The 24,134-nt window shown below is 37.8% G+C and overlaps 1 protein-coding gene and 1 pseudogene across 7 annotated transcripts in view; one reads left to right on the top strand and one right to left on the bottom strand.

Moving 5' to 3' along the window:
* EVI5 (ecotropic viral integration site 5) overlaps positions 1 to 24,134 on the bottom strand; it is a 228,958-nt gene that overhangs the window by 191,043 nt on the left and 13,781 nt on the right. The gene's annotated exons all lie outside the window — the stretch shown is intronic.
* The window catches only part of LOC133041166 (small ribosomal subunit protein mS38-like), a 41,581-nt pseudogene that overhangs the window by 9,835 nt on the left and 7,612 nt on the right, over positions 1 to 24,134 (top strand).

Genomic DNA, 24,134 nt, shown 5'->3' with positions numbered 1-24,134 from the left:
CATGTCCTCTGTTAGTCTTTGCCCTGCTTTCTATTGTACTTCAAGGCCAACTTGCCAGTTATTCCAGGTATCACCTGACTTCTTACTTTTGCACTCCAATCCCCTATGATGAAAAGGGTATCTTTTTTTGGTGTTAGTTCTAAAAGGTGTTTTAAGTCTTCACAGAACCAGTCAACTTCAGCTTCTCTGGCATCAGTGGTTGGGGCATAGACTTGGATTACTGTGATGTTGAATGGTTCGCCTTGGAAATGAACTGAGATCATTCTGTCGTTTTTGAGGTTGCACCCAAGACTGCATTCATACTCTTCTGTTGGCTACTCCATTTCTTCTAAAGGATTCTTGCCCCCAGTAGTAGATATAATGGTCATCTGAATTAAATTCACCCATTCCCATCTACTTTAGTTCACAGATTCATAAGATGTTAATGCTCAATCTTTCCATCTCCTGTTTGACCATGCCTAATTTACTTTGATATACGGACCTAACATCTCAGGTTCCTATGCAATATTGTTCTTTACAGCATTGGACTTTATTTTCACCACCAGACACATCCACAACTAAGTGTTGTTTCCGCTTTGGCTCAGCAGCTCCATTATTTCTGGAGCTATTAGTAACAGTCCTCTGCTCTTACCCAGTAGCACATTGGATACCTTCCAACCTAGGGGCCCATCTTCCGGTGTCGTATCTTTTTGCCTTTTCATACTGTCCATGGGGTTCTCATGGCAAGAATACTGGAATATGTTGCCACTTCCTCCTTCAGTGGACCCAGAAAACTCTTTACTAGGACCCTTCAGAACTCTTCAGTGTGACCCATCCATCCTGGGAGGCCCTAAACAGCATGGCTCAGCTTCACTGAGTTATGCAAGCCGCTTCACCACAAGGGTGTGGTTCATCAAGAGGAACTTTTTACATACCCTTAATAAACATCTTCATTTTATTTAATACGTATGCATTATTAATTCACGCCCAATTATTTCCCAGTTCATCCAATTTTATAAATCTCCACAACCTATTTATCACATGAGTTACCAATTTTTGACCATGTCCATTCTGAAAACTGACCTGCTCCATTCTGGACTGATTGCTCTCTACACCTAGTATACAACTGTCCCCCAGGGACTTCCCTTCACTGTTTTCCATTCCTCACTAGGCTTGGGTAATTTATTTCCTAAACCCTGTGTGTTTCTATTTGTTGGTACACTCTCTCATTCTGGTGGGTTAACACCTTCAAAAGCCTCCTGAGAAGGGCTGAATGAGAGGTAAATTTGAGACACTGCATATATGAAAATATCTTTATTCTATTCTCACACTTCAAAATTTGGCTGCATTACAAACTAGATTAGAAATGATTTTTCCTGAGATTTTGTAGATATAGCCCTCAGTTGTCTTTTACCTTTCACTATTCTTATTGGAGAAGGAAATGGCAACCCACTCCAGTACTCTTGCCTGGAAAATCCCATGGATGGAGGAGCCCAGTAGGCTACAGTCCATGGGGTCACAAAGAGTCGGACACGACTGAGTGACTTCACTTCACTTCACTTATTCTTATTGAAAAATCTGAAACCACTCTAATTTTATTAACTAGCCCATTTTCCCTTCATCTCTGGGAAGTTCTCCAACTCTTCTTTGGTTTCTTAAATTGTAAAAGTTTGCAATGAAATGCTTTGACACAAATGTTTTTTTCCTCCATTGTGCTCAGCACTCTGATGGGCTCTTTTAACTTAGAAATTCATGTCCTTCATTCCTGGGAAGTTTTCCTGATTTGTTTCTTTGATGGTATTTTTTTTTCAAAGTCTTATTATTCAGTTACTGTACTTCTTGAGCTGGATTCCTATGTTTACTGTTCCTCCCAATTTGATCACTATTTTCCACAAACCCTCATATTGTTAGGAAGCAGGACAGCTTAGAGATTGAGCACTTGTTCTTTTAAATTAGAGACCGAGGTTCATTACTTACAAAATAGAAACAGACTCACAGACTTAGAGAACGAACTTACTGTTGCTGGGGGGATGGGATGGTTTGGGAGTTTGGGGTGAACATGTAAACACAGCTAGATTTAAAATGGATATCAACAAGGAAATACTGTATGGCACGGGGAACTCTGCTCAATGTTTTGTGGCAGCCTGGAGAGGAGGAAAGTTTGGGGAGAATGAATACATAGTATATGTATGGCTGAGTCTCCTTCACTGTTCATGTGAAACTATCACAACATTGTTAATTGGCTATACCCCAGTACAAAAGAAAAAGTTAAAAAAGAAAAAAGACCTGGGTGCAACACCAGCTCCTCTCCTTACTACTGATATAAGAAGCCTCAGGTTCTTATCTACAAAACAGGGTCAAAAATAAAAGATAAAATGTAATCAAAGCATTTGGCATATGTAGAGCACCCAATAAATGCAGCTATTTTCATACTAATCTTCTTTCTTCTCTCTCTTCCCGGAGCCTTTATGACAACACACCCTTGGTTTTTCCTTCTGCTTCTCAGGTTTCCTTCTTGCTACATCCTTTCTATGCTTTACCAGATGTCCCCCACAAATCCATCTTTGGCCACTTCTCTTTTTACTGTGCTGGATCAAGTACAAACTCTGTACCCAGATGTTGCTGTGTGACCCTGGGCAATTTGTTTCATCACTTGATGCCTCTAACCCCCAACTGAAAAAAAAAGTAGGTTGATAACATATACCCTATAATTTTCATGAAAATTATGTTTTTCTGACACTCAAAAGGCCACGTGGCATTGTAGGCATTCAAACTTTTGCCACTACTGCTGTATCAGTGCTACCTCGACTGCCTCTGCTGCTGCATATTAATTAATAAAAGCCTCATAATGTTCTCCCCACCTACCTCCTAAGTTTTTGTGTCTGTGCGTGTGTGCTGTCACCCACTTGTGTTGGACTCTTTGCTACCCCATAGACTGCAACCCGCCAGGCTCCTCTGTCCATGGGATATATATTTTTTTTTTGTCCATGGGATGTTATAGGCAAGAATACTGGAGTGCGCAGCCATGCCCTCCTCCAGGGGATCTTCCCGACCCAGCGATCGAACCCACGTCTCCTGCATTGGCAGGCAGATTCTTTACAACTGAGCTACCTGGGATGCCCCTAAGCTTTTACAGAGGCTTAAACTAATTGTATCTGGACCCTTGCTTGTTTCCTCTCCCAATCTTTAATAGTTTACAAAGTAAGAATTATCATTGTTCTCCAGATCTCTGCTGCTATTGATGGGTTTATAATCAGTATGTCACAAACTGTGAGTTAACCTTTATTTTCTAAAATACAAGTATGTATCTGTGAAGTCACTGAATAAAAAATCCAATTAAATTTTCTTTTTGACAAGAATTCTTCCTATGGAAATAATTTCTTAAAGAATGTCATCTTAACTTAGCATGAGTGATACCTGAATACTGACTAGAATACTAAATTTTATTCTGATAATCTCAGCATATTTAAGGAATGGCCAAGGAAAAGACATAGCCAAAACTGAAGGTAACAATACACCTACAAGTATTTCATCACCTATTCTGAGATCTGATACTATTTTAAATGAATACCCTAACTACCCTTACAAAGAAAATAAAAGCTATAAAAATAACTACTGGAGAAAAGAAACAGAGGTAAAAAACCTTTCAAAAAACCATTTTTAAAACATGACAATCCTCAGAAGTTCTAGGTCACGTAATATATGTACTGTTGTGCCAAACTATCAGAGGCAAAGGTTGGTTGAAGGACACACCAAATTGCAGGCTAAATTCAGACTGCTTCATCTAACTGATTTTTAATTTCTCAGGAGACACATGACCAATTTCTCCAGCTTCTCTACATATAAATAACATTGCTACTGGCCTTTACAAAATATTTTAATATATTTAATTCTTACAACAGATCTGAGAAGAAGTCCAGTATTACTACGTTGACAAGTATTATTTGACAAGTCACATTTAGAACCTAATCTAAAAACCACTTTACTGGGTGGTAAGTATACATGAATATGTAGTCATAACGAAAAGAGACGTGTTCTTTACCTTCAAGGAACTAGTTAAATCAGACAAATTGTGAACAAAGGCATGGAAGGTTAAATGGCATGAGGACAACAAACAAGAACTCAATTTGTTAGGACAGTTAAGGACTGCCTTTCTGAGGAAGCATTATTCAAGTTAAGATCTTCCAAATGAGCAAGAAGAAGCCAGCTATACAAAGAGCTAGGCAAAGAAAGTAACAACACGTACAAAAGCCCTGAGGAATTAACAAACAATGTGTTAGAAAAGAGCTGCCCAAAAGAAATATAAGATGAGCCCCCAATGCAAGCCACAATAGTTATTTTAAAATTTTTAGTAGCTAAACTTTAAAAAGTAAAAGCAAATGAAATTCTTTTATTTAACCCAAATATACCAAAAACATTATTTCAACAGAAAATGAACATTTAATGAAATATTTTACATTCTGTCCTTAATACTAAGTCTGAAATCCAGTGTGTATTTTATACGTATGTATGTGAATGTGTGCTCAGTCGTGTCTGACTCTTTGAGACCCCATGAACTATAGTCCACCAGGTTCCTCTGTCCATGGAATTTTCCAGGCAAGAACACTGAAGCAGGTTGCCATTTCCCACTCCAGAGGATCTTCCTGACCCAGGGATCAAGCCCGTGTCTCCTGCATCTTCTGCATTGGCAGGCAGATTATTACTGAGCCACCCAGGAAGCTCATTTTATACTTAGAGCACATTTCAATTCAGACTAGTCACAGTTCAAGTGCTCAACAGTTATACGTGGCTAGTGGCCTCCATACTGAACAGCAGAGGTTAGAGCTAAGAGGAGAGCATTTCGGCTAAAGCATAGTAGCTTAAGGGAATGTGCAGAAAGATGAAACTAAAAAAGTCAATCAGGGCTCAGTCAGTAAGGATCTTATAAGAAAGGAGTTTGGAAACTATTAGGAATATGAGAGTCATTTAAGATTTTAACCATGTGGAGAAGAATAATATGGTCTTTTCTATTTTATAAAAAAAAAGTACCCTCCTTTATAAACAAATTATAGGGGAGTAAGAGAAGAAGTAGGGAGACTCGGTGGGAAACTGTTACAGAAATCTGGGTAAGAAACAAGATTTAAGCTATTATGGGGCAGCAGAGACTAAGAAAACAGATGTAATATTTACCTCCAAAATAATACTGTGGAGGTGGAAACAAAATGACTTTCTGATGAAATAGATGTAGATAATGAGGGCAAAAGACAAATCAAGAGTACAATCTATTCTGACTTGAGCAACTGATGGCGCCATTTACTGAAACCAGAGAAACTGGCATTTTGTTATTTGGCAAGGAGTGCTACAGTTCATGAACATGAAATCTTTTCCAAATGAGAAAACAGGTTCTGAGAGGCTCACACTTAAAATTAAAACTAAAAGTGAGACTCAAACCTGGATATTCTAAAATTAGGTATATTACTCTCTACAGTAATACACTGTCTCTCCAAAATCAATAAATAAAAATAATCCATTAGGATGTAGCTGAAGCTAAGCACTGCCTCCTGAGGACACCATCAGCAAAATCCTCAACTGAAAGGCCTTTAGGTCTTTTATTACACTTTCATATTTTGAAAAATGAAAAGAAAAAACATTTACCTTCAATTAATATGCCCAGAAGGAGTTTGCAATTAAAATCTTTTACAGAAGACATTTTCTCCTAAACCAAGCCCCAGAGAACAATAACAAAATAGAAGCCAAATGCCAAGACTTCAAAATCAGTGCCAAACTCCTACAGCCAAAGTGGCATTAGTAGTTCAGAAGCTTACTGTTACCACTCTTCAGAAGAAACAGGGTGGTCTACAAAAGTTAACAATGACTCAAAAACCTGCCTATCTCAGTTTCAGGAATTTAATATTTCTTCTAACTTATTTACTTCCACAAAAACCCTATAATTTCACTCTACAGATATTTACTGTTAAGCACAGCATTGAGTGGGAAGAAGAATATATTTGGTTCCTGTCTTGCCCTGTCCTCAAGTAGCACCACTGATGGGAGTGTGAGCAGACAAACATAGAAACAATTAACACATAATGTAACAAAAGCTGAAGAACTATATACAGAAATAAACAAATAATTCTGCATCTTTGGGGAGAAGTAAAGGGTTCAAAGGTATTATTGAATGGCTTTGGTCACACTGACAAAAGATCCTAGCTGATTTGTATTCCTCCCACTTCATTATTCCCATTCTGTCATTCCATTATTTAAATTACGGTACATTCTGTGGGTTTAGACAAATGCATAAAGGTATGTATTCATCATTACAGTGCAGTCACCCTTCAGTATCCACAGGGGATTGATTCCAGGAACCCCTGTGGACACCAAAATCTGTGGATGTTCAAGTCCCTTATATAAAATGGCATAGTATTTGGATATGACCTGCGCACATCCTCCTATACTTTACCATCTTTAGATTACTTATAATACTAGTTGCTGAAGTGTGGCAAATTCGAGTTGTGCTTTTTGGAACTTTCTGAAATTTTAAAAAAATATCTGTTTTTGGCTGCACTGGGTTTTCATTGTGGTGCGTGGGCTTCTCGTTGCGGTGGCTTCTCTTGTGGAGCATGGGCTCTAGGGCATATGGGCTCAGTAGTTGTGGCACATGGGTTTAAGTTGCTCCACGGCATGTAGAATCTTCTTGCACCAGGGATCAAACCCATGACCCCTGCACTGGCACCCAGATTCTTAACCACTGGAGTGCCAAAGAAGTCCCTGTAATTTCTTGAAATATTTTTATCTGTAGTTGGTTGAATCCATGAATGAGAAATCCAAGAATAAGGAAGTCCAATTGCATTATACATAGTGGCTGCACTGCCCAAAAAATCCTCTGTGCTCTGCCTCTTCATCTCATCTTTCCTCCCAATGCCTGGCAACAACTTACCCATTTATTGTCTCCATGGTTTTGCCTTTTCCAGGATATCACAAAGTTGGACTCTTACCATGTACAGCCTTTTCAGACTGGCTTCTTTTACTTAGTAACAAGCATTTAAGTTTCCTGGATGTCTTGGCAGGGCTTGATAGATCATTTCTTTTTGGTGCTAAATAATATTCCACTGTCTGGATGTAACACAGTTTTCTTACCCATTCACCTGCTGAAGGATATCTTGGTTGTTCCCAAGTTTTAGCAATTATAAGTGAAGATGCTATAAACATCTATAAGCAATACAATACATCTATTGTATTGATGTAATTTTTCAAATCCTTTCAGTAAACACCAAGAAGTATAACTTCTGGACTGTGTGCTAAAAGTGTGTTCACTTTTGTAAAAACTGGACAAACTATTCCAAAGTGACTGTACCATTCTGCATTGCAACAAGTAATGAATGATAGCTCTTGCTGCTCCATATCCTTGTCAGCATTTGTTGTTGTCAGTGTTCTAGATTGTGGCTATTCCAATAAGAATATGGTAGTATTTTACAGTTATCTTAATTTGCATTTCCTGGATGACATATGTTGTGGACCATCTTCCTGTTTGTTTTTTTCTTTTCATATGCTTTTTGCCTTCTGTATATCTTTGGTGAGGTGTCTGATAAGGTCTTTGGTCCATTTTTTAATTGCATTGAGCTCTTACTGTTGAGTTCTAAGAATTGTCTATTTTTGGCTAACAGTCCATTACAGATAAGGATATCAGATAAAGTCCATTACTGATAGGATATCAGTAGGGATACCAGATAAAGTAGGATAATTAAAAGGTTAGTTTAAAAATTCCACTAGGGGATTAAAGACAGAGACAGAATTTTAAGAGAGTTTTGGGAGACTGATGTAAGTCAGTGACCATTCAAGGAAAGAATCCAGGAACCCAGCAACAATCTACACCTTGAAGGAAGACAAGGCACACTCAAGCCATAAATTGTGATAACCAGAACACAAGATAACAGACATGGGGTCTGATTCATGTTACCTGAAGTCATGTTACCTTGAAAAGTAGCATCTCTGCATATAGCCAAGACGGGAATGTAAGTGAAAGGGTACCTTATAATGAAAGCTGAGATGAATTATCATGTTTTAATATATGTTACTACCCTTATGCTAATATACATATGATTTAAATAGCACCATGACAGTCTCAGATCATAAAGGGTCAAAAGAGGAACTAATGATGAAAGCCTTGATTGACATCTATCCAAGAATGAGGAAGAAGATGGTCTTATCCCCTCCCTACTTTTTCTTTGATTATAAAAATGTAGCCCTCTTTGTTCTCAGGGCTGTGCTCTCTTGCCTACAAAAGTGTCCTATGCTAATAAACTCACTTTTTACCAATTGCTTTGCCTCAGGCCAAAGTTTCCTTATCAGAGAAAAAAAAACCTTACTGAGCTTCAGTATCGGATTTAAATTAAAAGACAGTGGGTTCAAGTCCTAGCCCATGCGTTCAACCTTAGTTTTGGCTGAGTTCAAACCCTATGTGAATAGGAGTGTGGTTTCACTATCAGATATGTCTTTAGAAAATACTCTCTCTCATTTTTTGGCTTGCCTTTTCATCCTCATTACAGTGTCTCACACACAGGCATGAATTCTTTTTTTCATGGATTGTGCCTTTGGTGTTGTGTCTAAAAAGTCATTGCCAAACCCAAGGTCACCTAGATTTTCTACTATGTTATCCTCTAGGGATTTTACAGTTTTGCCTTTCACATTTAGGTTTGTGATCCATTTTGAATTAATTTTTGTGAAGGATGTACGGTCTGTACCTAGAATCCTTTTTTTTTTTTTTTAAATGTAGATACCGAGTTACTCCAGTTATCTTTCGTTGAAATGACTATCTTCTCTCTGAGATCTTCCCTCTACCTCAGATGATGAAGAATCTGCCTGCAATGCAGGAGATGTGGGATTGATCCCTGGGTCAGGAAGATCCTCTGGAGAAGGGAATGGCAATCCACTCCAGTATTCTTGCCTGGAGAATCCCATGGATAGAGGAGCCTGATGGGCTACAGTTCGTGGGGTTGCAAAGATAAGAGTCGTACACGATTGAGTGACTAACCCACACACATCTTCTCTCCATTGCATTGCCTTTGTCCCTTTGTCAAAAATCAATTGACTATATTTATGTGTGACTACTTCTAGGCTATTTCATTCCATTGTTTTGTATATTCTTTCATCAATACTATACTTTTTATTGAAGTATAGTTGATTTACAGTGTTAATTTCTAGTGTACAGCAAAGAGATTCAATTATATATACATATATATATAATTTTTCATATTCTTTTCCCATTATTGTTTATCACAGGATATTGAGTATCGTTCCCCATGCTATACAATAGGACCTTGTTATTTATCCACCATACTGCCTTTTTTTTTCCCCCCAATCAGATTTGGAGTTTGTCCATCTGTCTGTCACCATCATCTCATTCCTTTCTCCTCCCTTTAGAAAAAATTTTAATTTTTATTAAAGTATAGTTGATTTACAATGTATGTTAGCTTCTGCTGTACAGAAAAGTGAGTCAGTTATACATATATCCACTCTTTAGATTCTTTACCCATATAGGTCATTACAGAGTACTGAGTAGAGTTCCCTGTGCTATATAGTAGGTCCTTATCAGTTATCTATTTATACATAATAGTGTGTACATGCCAATCCCAATCTCCCAATTTATCCCTTCCTCTCCACCACCCTGTCTTGATTACTGTAGCTTTATAGTATATCTTGAAGTTGAATTGTGTCAGAATTCTAGCTTTCTTCTTCACCTTCAACAATGTTGGCTATTCTGGATCTTTTGCTTCTCCTTATAAACTTCAGAGTCAGTCTGCCAAAATCAACAAGATAATTTTCTGGGGGATTAACAGGGATTGCATTGAATCTACAAATTTAAATTGGGAAGAACTGACCTTCTTACAAACTGAGTGTTCCAATCTATAGTAGCTTTTTTCATTCAGAGTTTTATAGTTTTCCTCAAATAGACCCTGCACATACTGTTAGACTTATATCTAAGTAATTCATTTTGAACTATGGTGTTGGAGAAGACTCTTGAGAGTCCCTTGGACTGCAAGGAGATCTAACCAGTCCATCCTAAAGATCAGTCCTGGGCGTTCATTGGAAGGACTGATGCTGAAGCTGAAACTCTAATACTTTGGCCACCTCATGCAAAGAGCTGACTCACTGGAAAAGACCCTGATGCTGGGAGGGATTGGGGGCAGGAGGAGAAGGGGATGACAGAGGATGAGATAGCTGGATGGCATCACCGACTCGATGGGCATGAGTCTGAATAAACTCCAGGAGTTGGAGATGGACAGGGAGGCCTGGCATGCTGAGATTCATGGGGTCGCAAAGAGTCAGACACAACTGAGTGACTGAACTGAACTGAAATCATTTTTCAAGGTGTTACTGTAAATGGCACTGTGTTTTTCAATTCAAATTCCACTTGTTCATTGCTGATATATAGTAAATCAATTGATTTTTTTTTCCCTGTAACCCTCCTATAATTGCTTATTAGTTCCATGAAGTTTTTGTAGTTGAAACCTTTCAGAGTTTCTATAGCATGTCATCTGTGAACAGTTTTCGTTGTTGTTGTTCCCAGTCTGTATACCTTTAACTTCCCTTTTTAAAAAAAAAGAATCTTACTGCATTAACTAGGACTTCCAGTATGGTGTTGAAATGCAGTAGGATAGGGAACATCCTTGCTTTGTTCCTGATGTTAGTGGGAAAGCTACAGGTTTCTCACTATTAAGTACATCAGCTGTATAATTTTGTATACATTCTTTATCAAGTTCAAAGAGAGTTTGCTGAGAGTTGGCCATCATAAGTGGGTGATGAATTTTGTCAAATGCTTTTCTGCATCTATTGATATAATTTTTCTATTTTAGCCTGTTGATGTGGTGGATTATGTTAACTGATTTTCAAAACTTAAACCAGTCCTTCATAACTGAGATGAATCCCATTTCATCACAATATGTTTTTCTTTTTATACATTGTTGGGTTCAATTTGCTAATATTTTGTTGAGAATTTTTGCATCTATGTTCATGAGATATTTGGGTCTGCATGCTATCTTTTAATGTCTTTGTCCAGTTTTGGTATTAGGGTAATGCTGGCCTCACAGAATGGAGTTAGGAAGTACCCCCCTGCTTCTATCTTCTTAAAGAGACTGTAGAGAATTGGTATAATTTTATCCTTAACTGTTCAGTAGAATTCACCAGTGAATCCACAGGGGTCTAGTGCTTCCTGTTCTGGAAGGTTATTAAAATTGATTCAATTACTTTAATAGAAATTGTCAATTCTTGGGACTTCCCTGGCAGATCATTGATTAAGACTCCATTCTTCCACTACAAGGGGGAGGGGTTCGATCTTTGGTCAGGGAACTAAGCTAAGATCCCACATGCTGCATGGTGTGGCCAAAAAAATTTTATTACTTTCTAATTAAAAAACCTGTCTATTCTTGTGTGAGCTGGGGCAGATCATGTCTCTCAAGAAATTGGTAGAATGTCATCCGTCTTGATGAATGTCCCACGTGAGCTTTAGTAGTCTGTACTTCCTGCTGTTGTTGGATGAAGTAGTCTATATTAACAGACATTTGCTATATTTAGTTGACTGATGGTGCTATTGAACTCAATTGTGTCCTCACTGTCTGCTGAATATGTCCATTTCTTAGAGGGGTATTAAAGTCTCCAACTGTGAAAATGGATTCATTTATTTCTCCTTGCAATTCTTCAGTTTTTGCCTCAGTTTGGTGCCCTGGTTTAGGTGTATACATATCAAGAACTGTTATGTCTTCTTGATGAACTGATCCCCTTATTATATATCCCCTTCTTTGCTTGTCCCTGAAAACTTTCCTTGGTCTGAAGTCTGCTGTCTGAAATTAATACAGCTGTTCTGTCTTAATTAATGTTAGCAATTGTGTATCTTTTATATCTTTCTCCATTCATTTACTTTTAATCTATATGGTTTGTTTTTTGGGTTTTTTTTTTTTTTTTTGAGGTATAGTTGACTTACAATTTTATATAAGTTTCAGGTGTATAACAGTGATTCACAATTTTTAAAGGTTATATTCCACTTTTGGTTATTATAAAATATTGGCTATATTCATTCCCTGTACTATCTATCCCTGTAGCTTATTTACTTATACATAGTAGTCTGTACCTCTTAATCCCATCTGTGTCTTTATATTTAGAAGGGATTTCCTATAGACAATATAGTTGAATCTTGTGTTTTTTTTAATCTATTCTAACAATCTTTATCTTTTAAATCTTTATCTCTATCTTTATGTTCATCAGTGATACTGGCCTGCAGTTTTCTTTTTTTGTGGCATCTCTGTCTGGTTTTGGTATTAGGGTGATGGTGGCCTCACAGAATGAGTTTGGAAGTTTAGCTTCTTCTGCAATTTTCTGGAAGAGTTTGAGTAGGACAGGGGTTAGCTCTTCTCTAAATTTTTTGGTAGAATTCAGCTGTGAAACCGTCCGGTCCTGGGCTTTTGGTTTCTTTCTTATAATTTCCACCCTCTCCTAATATTGCCCATCTGTTGTGTCAGCTATTTACTTTCTCCATTAGAGGCCTTAGCATCTTGATCACAGTGGCTTTAAAGTCTTCTTTTGTCTGATAATTCCAACATCCTTACCATATCTGAGTCTGGTTCTAATGCTTGCACTATCTCTTCAAATTGTTTTTCGTCTTCAGTGTGTATTATAATTGCTTTATAGATATGATGTACTGGGTAAAAGGAACTACTGTAAACAGGCCTTTATTAATAATGTGGTAGTACAGTGTGGAGGGAAGGGAAGCATTTTATAGTCCTATGACTAGATCTTAGTCTTTCAGTGAGCCTGCACCTCTGAACTTTGAACTTTGCATGTGCCACCCAGTCATCTTCCTCTCCCATCATTTCATTCCCCTTACGTGAGACAAAATGGCCAGACAAGACCAGAGCTGTTTATTTCCCCCAGGTCAGATAGGCCCTGATCAAACTCCAGGAGATGAGGCTCTGGTTCAACACTTCCTCCTGAGGGCAGATGTTGTTAAGAAGAGAGTATTCCACTGTATTTTTAAACATTTCCTTTTCCTTTCCTCCAGCTGGAAGCAAGAGGGGACTTTTCTCTCACATTCACTATGAAAACCTGGCCAAGCTCCTGGAGGCAAAATTCACAAAAGTGTTGGGGCACCAAAGACTGGGTCCCCTTGGAGTTTTTATCTCTCAGACCTGTTCACACTGAGCCTGCACCAATTCATCAGTTTTAGTTCAGGCTTCCCTTCCCTACCACCAGTTCCCACAGAGGTTTCAAACTCACAGGTTTCTCTCCAGTAAGTTGTAATTCTCCGTATCTACCTCTGTGTTTCTCCAACTTAGGGGGCAGTGCTCTGTCTTGTGGCCTCACTTCTTGCAAATATAAGAATCATTGATTTTTCAGTTTGTTTAGTTTTTACCTGTTGTTAAGGGGAAGTGGCAACTTCTATGCTGAACCAGAAACCACAAGTTAGGGGGGTATAGCTCAGGGGTAGAGCATTTGACTGCAGAAACTGGAAGTTGTAACTTTATTTTAAAAAATGGTTAGGGGACAAAAAGATGGTTAGGAAGACAAGGCAGACCACATGCAGAATGCTAATGTAGCAAAAAGTGAAAAAGGAACTCAAACTGTATAAAAATTTTCATAAGGACAAAGACATAAGCAAAGAAGAGAATAGAAGAAAACATATTAAAATTAAAACCAAGAAACTCAATGATATAGTAGTGAATTGTTGGGATGTGAAGAATCCTTTCTTTTCCCAATTATCCCCAATTTAGTTATACTAAAAACTATAAAATTACAGAATGATACATACATTCAAAAAAAGTAAAAGATCATAAAGAAGAAATAAAGGTTAAAAGAAAGAATACTATATAATAAGCCAAAGAAGATAAATATTTTCTGATTTGTTTTTAAAATAAGTCTCATTTATGAATATTTTCATTATGTGATCTACATTTACAAAAAAAATAAAAATCATGAAGAAAAATTACCCATAAAAATCACCACTCAATCAGCGCTAGTCTTTTTTTTTCAAAAACGATGGAGCATGAACAAGGGAACCATGAGGAAGCATGAATGAGTGAGACCTTAGCCTTACTAAGAAGTAAAACTGCAAACTAGCCACAAGGCTCTCACAGGTTCCAAACAGACTGTTTCATAACTGGGGTAAAATATACAGGACATAAAAACCCACCACTGTAACAATTTTTAAGTGTGCAATTCATTGGAATTAATTATATTCACAATGATGTACAACTATCACCACTATTTCCAAAACACTTTCTGTACCAAACAGAAACTATGCATCCATTCCTCTTTCTCCATAGCCTCAGGTAACTTCTAATCTACTTTCTGACTTTGTGAATTTAACTATTCTAGATATATAAATAGAATCATATTAATATATGCAATCTGGAGGAGGAAATGGCAACGCACTCCAGTATTCTTGCCTGGAAAATCCCATGGACAGAGGAGCCTGGTGGGCTACAGTCCATAAGATCACAAAGAGTCGGACACGACTTAGTGACTAAACAACAGCAAACAATACATATAATATTTGTCCTTTCGTGTCTTGGCTTATTTCATTCAGCATAAAGTTTTCAAGGTTCATCCACACTGTAGTACATATCAGAACTTCATTTCCTTTTATGACTGAACAATATTCCATTATATATACTTCTCTCATTTTTCATGGTGCTAGAATAGAAACTCAGGCTATGAAAAACTGGAGGGAGAAAGAAAGGTATGGAGGGAGGAAGGGTTGGGGGGAGGTAGGAGGAGAGAGAAGGGAGGGATGGAGGAAGGAAAGAAAGAACGAACTCCACTCATCTAATGTTTATCCCTTCTTCTGTTGATGGACATTTGGGTTGTTGCCCAGTTTGTGTATTGTGAATAATGTTGCTATGAGCGTGGCATACAAATGCCAAATAGACCTTTAATAGTCTGCTCTGGCTAAAGAAAAACAGCAACATAAGCTGCCAACAGCAATTACCACAACAAAACTGAACAGAATATAAGACATTAACTTTATGGATTTTTTTTTCAGCTGCACCACATGGCATGCAGGATCTTGGTTCCCTGACCAGGGATAGAACCTGTCCCCTCTGCAGTGGAAGTGCAGAGTCTTAACCACTGGACCACTAGGGAAGTCCCAACTTTATGGGTGTTTTTTTTTTTTTTTAACTTTATGGTTTTAAAATTATTTATACTTCTAATTTTCCAAACTTTCCTAAACAAATATGTATTATTTGCATTATTGAGGGGAAATAATTTTTTAGAATCCTCCATCATGACAGACTATATATATTCTAATCTGAAAAATATATTTGCAAGAAGGAAACAAAAGGGAGGAAGCAACAATACTGAAATAACATATTAAGAAATCATTACTGAGGTCAGGATTGCAGGTTAGGACCACTATTGAAAAGGCATCTCCTTTTTGTTCTGACCAAAGTATTACTTGCCCTCCGTAATGCCTAGCACAGTGCCCGGTATATACCAGAAACTCAACAACAAAAATTGGTTAAAAAAATAGATGACGAATTCTCTAGATATCTGAGCTTTTCCAACTACACCACATTTTTAAAAGTATTTATACTCTTAGTCTGAAATAGACTATTAGAAGCATCTCAAGTTTCACAGCAAGTTTTATATGAACTTATGGAGAAATTGGCCAGAACATGAATGACAGGCAATCGTACCGCTAGGACCATTATTTAAACAGCTCTGCTTAACAAGATTACAAACTCAGAGTTCACCAACTTATAGCATCATACTTTTTAAGTGGGTATTTGCCTGTGTGTAATGCCAAATGGGTCTAGAGAGGTCTTTTCATCTTTGCTTCCAAAATAAACACCAATGTATCAAACTTAGAAATACACCTAAAATACATGCTCAAATTTCAAAATGGTCTATGCCAATGTAAATATAAAAAATAATTAATTTGTGATCTGTACACATCGTTACTTATTCTTCAAGGTACTAGAAATTCTGAACCCATAAAAGAACTTGATATACAACTGAAAAACATGTAGAAAGCAAAAAATATATATATTTATACTCAATATTATTCCAATAGGATTTAGGCTGGCACAAATATAATATCTATCTTCAGTTTTTAAGCAGGTCCGGTGACACTGTACAGGAGACAGGGATCAAGACCATCCCCATGGAAAAGAAATGGAAAAAGGCAAAATGCTTGTCTGAGGAGGCCTTACAAATAGCTGTGAAAAGAAGAGAAGCGAAAAGCAAAGGAAAAAAAGGAAAGATATTCCCATTTGAATGCAGAGTTCCAAAGAATAGCCAGGAGAGATAAGAAAGCCTTCCTCAGTGATCAATGCAAAGAAATAGAGGAAAATAACAGAATGGGAAAGACTAGAGATCTCTGCAAGAAAATTAGAGATACCAAGGGAACATTTCATGCAAAGATGGGCTCAATAAAGGACAGACATGGTAGGGACCTAACAGAAGCAGAAGATATTAAGAAGAGGTGGCAAGAATACACAGAAGAACTGTACAAAAAAGATCTTCAGCACCCAGATAATCATGATGGTGTGATCCCTCACCTAGAGCCAGACATCCTGGAATGTGAAGTCAAGTGGGCCTTAGAAGCAACACTACAAACAAAGCTAGTGGAAGTGATGGAATTCCAGTTGAGCTATTTCAAATTCTGAAAGATGATGCTGTGAAAGTGCTGCACTCAATATGCCAGCAGATTTGGAAAACTCAGCAGTGGCCACAGGACTGGAAAAGGTCAGTTTTCATTCCAATCTCAAAGAAAGGCAATGTCAAAGAATGCTCAAACTACCGCATGATTGCACTCATCTCACACGCTAGTAAAGTAATGCTCAAAATTCTCCAAGCCAGGCTTCAGCAATACGTGAACCGTGAACTTCCAGATGTTCAAGCTGGTTTTAGAAAAGGCAGAGGAACCAGAGATCAAATTGCCAACATCCTCTGGATCATCAAAAAAGCAAGAGAGTTCCAGAAAAACATCTATTTCTGCTTCACTGAGTATGCCAAAGCCTTTGACTGTGTGGATCACAATAAACTGTGGAAAATTCTGAAAGAGATGGGAATACCAGACCACCTGACCTGTCTCTTGAGAAATCTGTATGCAGGTCAGGAAGCAACAGTTAGAACTGGACATGGAATAACAGACTGGTTCCAAATAGGGAAAGGAGTATGTCAAGGCTGTATATTGGCTGCTTATTTAACTTATATGCACAGTACATCATGAGAAACACTGGGCTCGAGGAAGCACAAGCTGGAATCAAGGCTGTGGGGAGAAATATCAATAACCTCAGATATGCAAATGACACCACCCTTATGGCAGAAAGTGAAGAGGAACTAAAAAGCCTCTTGATGAAAGTGAAAGAGGAGAGTGAAAAAGTTGGCTTAAAGCTCAACATTCAGAAAACTAAGATCATGGCATCTGGTCCCATCACTTCATGGCAAATAGATGGGAAAACAGTGGAAACAGTGTCACACTTTCTTTTGGGGGGGGGGGGCCTCCAAAATCACTGCAGATGGTGACTGCAGTCATGAAATTAAAAGATGCTTACTCCTTGTGAGGAAAGTTATCACCAACCTAGACAGCATATTTAAAAGCAGAGACATTACTTTGCCAACAAAGCTCCATCTAGTCAAGGCTATGGTTTGTCCAGTGGTCATGTATGGGATGTGCGAGTTGGACGGTGAAGAAAGCTGAGTGCCAAAAAATTGATGCTTTTGAACTGTGGTGTTGGAGAAGACTTGAGAGTCCCTTGGACTGCAAGGAGATCCAACGAGTCCATCCTAAAGGAGATCAGTCCTGGGTGTTCATTGGAAGGACTGATGTTGAAGCTGAAACTCCAATACTTTGGCCACCTCATGCAAAGAGTTGACTCATTGGAAAAGACCCTGATGCTGGGAGGGATTGAGGGCAGGAGGAGAAGGGGACGACAGAGGATGAGATAGCTGGATGGCATCACCGACTCAATGGACATGAGTTTGAATAAACTCTGGGAGTTGGAGATGGACAGGGAGGCCCGGCATGCTGAGATTCATGGGATCGCAAAGAGTCAGACACAACTGAGCAACTGAACTGAACTGAAGGAAGTATTATTCCAGCTCTGTAAATGTGGGAATAAACAACATTATTATAAACAGCAATGTTTTGCATGTTTTGAGTATTATCAATAAATATGGAATAGAGATCTTAAAACACAATCTATAAATATCTTCAAAGAAGAATTTCAAATTATGTCTTTCACTTATTTAACAGTTGTCAGATGAAAGAAGAGAAAGATACAAAAACTGACTTCAATAGGAATAGAAAAAACAGCAAACAGGAATTACACTGAAAGGGGAAAAAAATACAAAAAAGGGTAACACTGCTGACAAGTCTTCTTCCTTATATGTCTTTATGACAAATTTCTCTGAGTTAATTTATTTTCTATATGCAAACAGCATATATTCATATCTCTCTCTGATCCTTCCTACCTCCAGGGCAAAGTTTCAGAAAAGAAAACTTGCAACTAACATCACATTGTAAATCAACTATAATTTGAAAAAAAGAAAAGGAAAATTTGCACATAGTGATATCTTATTGCTGCTGTATATTTTACTACATACCAGGCACTATGACAAGACTTACATTCATTACCTGATTTAATCTTCATGATAATCCGGGTACAGATTTTACTGAAGTTTACAAAAGTTAAACTTTATTTTTGGGGGCTCCAAAATCACTGCAGATGGTGACTGCAGCCATGAAATTAAAAGATGCTTGCTCCTTGGAAGGAAAGTTATGATCAACTTAGACAGCATATTAAAAAGCAGAGACATACCTTTTTCAACAAAGGTCCATCTAGTCAAGGCTATGGTTTTTCCAGTACACATGTATGGATGTGAGAGTTGGACCATAAAGAAAGCTGCACACCAAAGAATTGATGCTTTTGAACTGCAGTGTTGGAGAAGATTCTGGAGAGTCCCTTGGACTGCAAGGAGATCCAACCAGTCCATCCTAAAGGAAATCAGTCCTGAATAGTCATTGGAAGGACTGATGTTAAAGCTGAAACTCCAATACTTTGGCCACCTGATGTGAAGAACTGACTCATTGGAAAAGATCCTGATGCTGGGAAAGATTGAAGGCAAGAGGAGAAGGGGACGACAGAGGATGAGATGGTTGGATGACATCACCAACTCAATGGACATGAGTCTGAGTAAACTCCAGGAGCTGGTGATGGACAGGGAGGCCTGGCGTGCAGCAGTCCATGGTGTCGCAGAGTTGGACACGACTGAGCAACTGAACTGAACTGACTGATAAGAGGTTAAACAACTGGCCCAAGAAGCCATTAGCTAATAAGTGATGGAGCCAGGATACTAAACATTCAGCCCTAAAACCAAAATGTCCTCACAAGTGTAAATCATGAAAAGGAAGGTGAGCTAAACTAACAGAAGAGCACAAAAGTAAAAACACAGCATATGAGAACATGTCATGACTCTAAGGATTTTGACAGACAGATAGGACCTGCCCCAAACCAATCTGATTACCTACTTAAGAGATTCAATTAACTAAAATACTGAGATGGAAATTATATTTGAAAATGAACTGTCAACATATCACAAGAAAACTCCTACCTCCTTTGACAATAGCGTATTATTGACTGTATTTTATCTTTTGTATCAATGTATAATACTAGTGTTAAAAAAGTCTCAAGAATATCAACAAAAACCTCTTTTATAATTTTTATAGTAAGTGTAAACAGATCTGCATAACTGCAGAAATGTTTGACATTCTCCTGACTTTAACATTTTACACAGAAGAAAACCATCCCACTTTGTAAGCTACAGTGATAATTTCTAAAGAAGGAAAGAAAGAAAGGAAAATGAACAGGGAAAAGCAAGCATCAGCAACCACATCACAATTACATGCCTGTGAGAGAGAGAAAAGAAAATTTACCAAGGATAACACAAACATTCAACTGCAATGAATCTAACTTGTTTATACATAGTAAGTTTTCTAAAAATCTTCTAAACAGAACAGAATTTTGGGCTCTGTGGGAGAAGGCGAGGGTGGGATGTTTTGAGAGAACAGCATCGAAACATGTATATCATCTAGGGTAAAACAGATCACCAGCCCAGGCTGGATGCATGAGACAAGTGCTCGGGCCTGGTACACTGGGAAGACCCAGAGGAATCGGGTGGAGAGGGAGGTGGGAGGGGGGATCGGGATGGGGAATACATGTAAATCCATGGCTGATTCATGTCAATGTATGACAAAAACCACTACAATATTGTAAAGTAATTAGCCTCCAACTAATAAATGGAAAAAAAAAAATCTTCTAAACAGAAAATGTCAGTTTTGTTGGATGCTCCAAAAGTATAAGCTTGTGGTTTAATAACTGCAAATCTGTGTCTATACTCAGCTTTAAAGAACTACACGCACTGTTCTCTAGCTAACCAAATGCCCTTATCTCTATGGACTGCCACAGCTCAGAAATACCTTAAACTACATACAAAGTTCACACACTTTTCCAACCATTCAAAACACCTGAGTACTGCTGATATTTAGAGACTATCTGATTAAAGCATTACATGTGAATAAGGTCCTAAGTTTTAGCATTTTAAATGTTTTAAACATACAAAACTGTACTCGATATAGCACTTAGTTATCTTAAGGAATTAGCATTTGTTTAAGTCTTTGAAACCTAAGACCTATTCAAGTTCAATTTTATTCAAAAATTTAATGAAATCTTTTCACTGGACATTTCACCTACTACCTAGTATCAAAAGAGTTTTCACACATTCAGGATAGTCATTGCTAGGTTTTTAAAGAAAAAATAGTGACCTTTTAAATCACCTTGATCATAAAACAAAAATTACCATGAGCTATGGATCGGAATAAAATTTTGTTCATGCTTAAAAATGACTTATTTAATGCTATACACTTCAGCAGACACAATCTATTTTTAAAAGTATATAAACCTAGAATCTTGCCTGTTACAGGCCAAACCATCCAAAGAATAAGATAATCAGTATTTTTAAGTATATACAATGCATCAAACAACTTCATAAGGTACACAGCATAATTCCTCAGACTGACACAAGAAAACTATCTCACAGGTAGTTCTGGCAATCCACTTGAGACATTCTGGTAATTGAAAACTGAACACAAAACTCAAACCAATCCTGCTATCAGAAGGGTCTTCCTTATATTTTACAGTCAATTCCATTTATGCTTTCTGCATTCTCTTAAACTTCCTTTAAGAAACTGATAATCACAAAACCATAACGGCTCTTTATACTGAGCACAAAACATAGGCCACGCACTGTTCCAGATACTTGACATTTAGTATTTCCATTCCTCATGAACAACACTGCATGGTAAATACGAAAACACATTCTTCTGATAAAGAAACAGACCCAGAGAGGTTAAAAGGAGAAGGAAAATGACAAAGTAAAATGCTTGCTCTTTCTACTCAGATGATAAAGAATCTGCCTGCAATGCAGAAGACCCGGGTTCAATCCCTGGGCTGGGAAGCGGCCCTAGAGAAGGGAATGGCAAACCACTCCAGTATTCTTGCCTGGAGAATTCCATGGACAGACCATGGAGTTGCAAAGAGTCAGACATGACTGAGCGACTCACACACACTCTCTACATTATGCCACTTTGTTCCTCTCTGGCCATCAATTCATATCATAATGAAATTCTTCCTGAAACAGAACTTTACTTGCTTCAATAAAAACTACTGCTGCTTTCCTTCAAAGAAAAGGCAATTGCTATTATGTGAAATATTTTACTGTATTACCAAACTACTGATATAATTTCTCCATCAATACTTTTGCATTAAAACTGGAAAAGAATGCTATGTAAAATACACTGATAAGAATACTAGGTAACTAAAATTTGGCCATTGTGAGCCGAACCTAAAATTTCTATAACCAAGATGTTCAAGTTCATGAGTAAAGAGCTAATACGCCTGTCCCCAACCTCAACCTTCCATTGTTACAAACACAAAATTGTTTTTAAAAAAAGCATATCCGCACACACAATTTTTTCTTGGCAGCAGCAAGAGTGCTAAAATACTTGTTTCCTTATGCCTCAGTCCAGCACAAAAAAAGCACAAATTCAGAACAAGCACCTCTTAAAATATATCACATCTTACATGAATCTTTTATTTAATGTACACAATATATCAAGAAGTGGGGGGGGGGGGGTGGAGAAGTGTGTTAAGCACTATCACTCCATACCAAGGGTGAAATAAAAATGAATTGCCACTGTTTTGAAAAATCCTAAAATGTTAATAAGAGTCTTTAACGTAATTCTCCAAAACAGGCAAATAATGCACAGATCATGGCAAGGCCTAAAAGCTATTTTAAGTTGACATTTAAATTAATTTAATTACATTGATACTGGTTTTAAAAAACTGATTAAAATAAGAAGTGGAAAATGTATGTTAATTGAAATTGGATAGAAGGATACATGAAAACTCAAGAAATCCTGTCAGAAATATAGGACCAATGAAATGATTTTTTGAAAGGTCCTCAGCATTTCAGCAAGGTAAAAGCACCACATTCTATTGACAAAGTGCATAGGGCCTTCTGAGCATGCAAGCAAACAAAAACCACAGTGCCTTCACAAGTTAAAGTGTTTTTAAACCTTATTTCCTTGTCAGAACTTAAAAAAAAAAAAAAAAGGTTGGAGTGAATTGTATCTCCAATGCCTTTCTGTTCAGACATTGTAGAGCCGAAAGAAAATTGATCAACTCATAGGAGCAGATTTTTATGTATGATTACTTTCAATAATAAGGGGTGAGGGAGTAGGGGGAATCCCCAAAACACTGCCCTAGAAAACTAAGGTCTCATTCCCTGAACCTCATATATACTATGAGGCTACAGAAACAATCAGAAGTTCTGGGACAAACCAACAAAGTAAGAGTACATTAGCGAGTACTCTTGAGTAAATTAACCCAGGTACACAATAACTGTAGATTTTAACAAAATGCCAGAGGAACATTTAGGACTACAAGAGATTTTTTTTTTTAATTTGATAATGTTAAAGAAAACAAAAATGTTATAAACTTAACTACTACCCATATCCATACCTCTCTAGTCTCACAAGCCACCAGTAAGTAGGGTTTCTATCTAAAGTCAGAAGACAGGCCTCCTGTTCTCTGTCCTGGAACTCAAGAGGCAGTCTGTCTCTTCTTCCCAGTTTCTGCTCTCAACTTTTACACAGGCTGTTCTGCCATATTGAGAACTTTCACTGGATCTTACACCCCACTATAGACAGCATATTAAATAAGCAGAGACATTACTTTGCCAACAAAGGTCCATCTAGTCAAGGCTATGATTTTTCCAGTGGTCATGTATGGATGTGAGAGTTGGACTGTGAAGAAAGCTGAGGACAGAAAAATTGATGCTTTTGAACTGTGGTGTTGGAGTAGACTCTTGAGAGTCCCTTGGACTGCAAGGAGATCCAACCACTCCATCCTAAAGGATATCAGTCCTGAGTGTTCATTGGAAGGACTGATGTTGAAGCTGAAACTCCAAAACTCTGGCCACCTCACACGAAGAGCTGACTCACTGGAAAAGACCCTGATGCTGGGATCGATTGAGGGCAGGAGGAGATGGGGACGACAGAGGATGAGACGGTTGGATGGCATCACCAACTCAATGGACATGGACTTGGGTGGACTCCGGGAGTTGGTGATGGATAGGGAGGCCTGGCATGCTGCAGTTCATGTGGTCGCAAAGAGTTGGACATGACTGAGCCACTGAACTGAACTGAACTGAAATACCCCCTGTCTCACAGTATTGTCCCTCCCCACAGCTAAGCAACTGGACACATGTTTAACTTTCATTCTTCCCTACTTTATCTCCCACTTTTTCACTGCAGTGTGGTTTCCACCATACCATTTTACTAAAACCACACTGATTAAAGTCACTCACCAACAGCCTCTTTGTGCTAAATTCAGTACATGATCTACAATCTTCATCTTACTTGCAGATCTCTCTGTAACATATGACCCACACAATACTCTTTCCTTTTGTTTTTTATTTTTCTGAACAGTAAATACATGTTCATTAAGAAGTGAAATTATCATAGAAAAAAATGGAAAAGTTTGAATACTCTGAAATCCCACTCTCAAAAAGTCACTGTTAACAGTACAGTATATATTCATTAAGATTGCTATACATATGCT

Source organism: Dama dama, chromosome 20, assembly GCF_033118175.1.
Source record: "Dama dama isolate Ldn47 chromosome 20, ASM3311817v1, whole genome shotgun sequence".
NCBI classification, from domain to species: Eukaryota; Metazoa; Chordata; class Mammalia; order Artiodactyla; family Cervidae; genus Dama; species Dama dama.
The sequence above is the reverse complement of the archived record's forward strand: the minus strand, read 5'-3'. Positions and strand labels throughout refer to the sequence as shown.